The sequence below is a fragment of the Arachis duranensis genome, chromosome 6, assembly GCF_000817695.3.
Source record: "Arachis duranensis cultivar V14167 chromosome 6, aradu.V14167.gnm2.J7QH, whole genome shotgun sequence".
NCBI classification, from domain to species: Eukaryota; Viridiplantae; Streptophyta; class Magnoliopsida; order Fabales; family Fabaceae; genus Arachis; species Arachis duranensis.
The window spans coordinates 12,297,453-12,300,297 of NC_029777.3; the positions used below are offsets into that span (position 1 = coordinate 12,297,453).

The 2,845-nt window shown below is 37.7% G+C and overlaps 1 pseudogene; it reads left to right on the forward strand.

Moving 5' to 3' along the window:
- Positions 1-1,360: 1,360 nt before the first annotated feature.
- Positions 1,361-2,120, forward strand: LOC107492762 (cytochrome P450 77A3-like; annotated as a pseudogene).
- The last annotated feature ends 725 nt before the right edge of the window (positions 2,121-2,845 follow it).

Consider the following 2,845-nt stretch of genomic DNA (forward strand, 5'->3'; position numbering starts at 1 on the left):
AAAATTTAATTTTTATATACTGATAATTATATAATTATATTTATTTTTTTAATGATTATTTATGTAATAAATTATTTTTTATTGACAGTGTATTAATTTAATTAATTCGAAACTTCAAGACCACGGCGACCATCCAATTCATGAAAGGGTAGTCAGCGTGATTCAAAACCACACAACACGAAGTCAACCGAAGCGATACTCGCGGGGAAACAATTGTCGATCTAATGAAAGTAGGCCATTCGTCGGCTTAGGCAAAGACACAAACCGAATAATCTAAGAGTTGCAGGTGTAGTTCTTAGAATATAGAGTCGCCATCAATGAACGTTACCAGCTAGAACACACCAACAAAGTGATTTTTCAAACTACCTCCCGTAGAGAATAAAGATCAAGAATCTCATACTACGATCACAGAAGAAATAAGAACCATAACAGATCTTGAGAACTCGACCCCGTCGAGATAACCGCGGCCAGAGAAACTCCATACGGCCCACCAAAAAGACCCAAACCATTTTTACATGATAATTAATTAATAACTATTAGATGGTAATTTAATCATATTTGTTAGATCATTTAATAATTTTTTACTATCAAATTCATATAAAAATAATTATATATAAATTTTTACTTATATTCAAAATATAAACTTAACAAAAGTTTATTTTTAGTGACTTTGTACTAAAATTGTTTGGTAGACTAGTATAATATTTATTCAAATTAATTGTTGTAATGATAATTTCTATGCATTACTTTATTATTTATACCATATATTAAAATTAAACTCTTTATATATTTAAAATAAGTTGATTTTACTATTATCCAAAATGATTATATAAAAATTATTTTTTGCTAATCTAAACCAAATGCATATCACTCTTCAAAGGCAATACATTGAAGTTTTGCTAGTTAATATCCTAAAAACGAGTTAAATCTCAAAGTATTGAACTTGGACTCGAATCTCAAAGTAATCATTGAACTTAATAATTACTCAAATTCGTCCTCAAAATTATCCTCTAGCATTCATGTTAGTCCCAAAAGTAATTTCCGTACATCATTGTCATTAAAAAAGACTGAAATGACGTCGTTTTGTATTTGTTAAAAAAAGAATAAACTACCATTTGTACCCATGAAAGTTGAAAACGCTGACATATCTACCCATAGAAAAAAGAAATTACCATTTGTACCCATAAAAAATTATTTTTACAGGAAAAATTATCCAAACACTAAAAAATTACCTAAAATCCCTAAATTACCCTCATCTTCACCACCATACCACCTCCTTCACCTAATCACCTTTCTAACTCTAACCCTCTTCACCCAACCACCACCCCTCTTTTCCTTTCTAATCTCCAATCCCACATTGATGAGATATCCTACTAGGACTATCTTCAGCTCTAACAAGTTCACCGTTAACGCCGCCGTTTACGGACTGGTTTGGAAGTCTCTGTAGTGGAACGTGATTCAGAACATGCTGAGCTCCACCAGGCTGAGGGAGTTCCGTACCGGGAGGGACAAGGCCATGGAGAAGCTCATCAACCGCCTCAGAACTGAAGCAGAGAACAACAATGGCGTTGTCTTTCGTCCATAAAGACGCGAGGTTCGCGACGTTCTGTATCCTCGTTGCAATGTGTTTTGGCCTCAACATGGAAGAACACAAGGTGGAGAAAATAGATCAAGTGATGAAGAACGTTCTCATAACTCTAAATCCAAGACTCGATGATTAACTTCCGATCCTGAGTCCTTTCTTCTCGAAACAGAGGAAAAGAGTGTTACAAGTTCGAAAGGAACAGGTGGATTTCATTGTACCGTTGATTGAACAGAGAAGAAAAGCTATAGAGAATTCAGGCTCCGACGAAATCGCAACAACGTTCTCATACCTTGACACACTGTTCGATATGAAGGTTGAAGCGAGAAAATCTGGTCCTTTAAATGATGAATTGGTTTCCCTCTGCTCAAAGTTCCTGAACGGGGAAACGGACACGACGGCGACGGCGGTAGAATGGGGGATAGCGCAGCTGATTGTGAATCCGGAAGTCCAAGAAAAGCTTTAAAGAGAGATAAAGGAATGTGTTGGGTGGTGGGATTTGAGATTAGAAAGAGAAAAATGGGTGGTGGATGGGTGAAAAGGGTTAGGGTTAGAAAAGAGGGGTGGTGGCTAGGTGAAGAGGGTTAGGGTTAGAAAGGTGATTCGGTGAAGGAGGTGGTGTGGTGGTGAAGATGAGGGTAATTTAGGGATTTTAGGTAATTTTTTAGTGTTTGGATAATTTTGCCTGTAAAAATAATTTTTTATGGATACAAATGGTAATTTCTTTTTTCTATGGGTAGATATGTCAGCGTTTTCAACTTTCGTGGGTACAGATGGTAGTTTACTAAGAAAAGAAAAACACGCTCTTGACCTATCCCCTCTCCTCTATCATCTCTACTGCTATTGATTTTGCTCTCTTTACTCCCACCCGTCTCAACTTCGGACTCACTGCTCTTACGGCGGCCGCCACCACCACCACCACAATCATCTTTACCATTGCCTCCATCGACGGCGAGCTCAACTTGGTCACATCCAAGGCACCGCGCGAGCCTACAGGAGAAGAGGAGCTCGACAATGGCGTCATGGCAAAGCTTGAATTTCTTGGGGCAATCGGAAGCGGCCACCATGATGGCGTTGTCAATGATGCTAAATATATATGTCGGAATTCGCCTTCCTGAAGTAACTCCTCCAGTGATCCTGTGACGCTGTTGAGTTCATCATCGTCACGAAGATCGATACTGGATCCAAGGATTTAAAAAACCTCAATCAACAAACCACTAAATAGAGTCTCAAAATTGAGATTGTGATGATGCCATTAATATG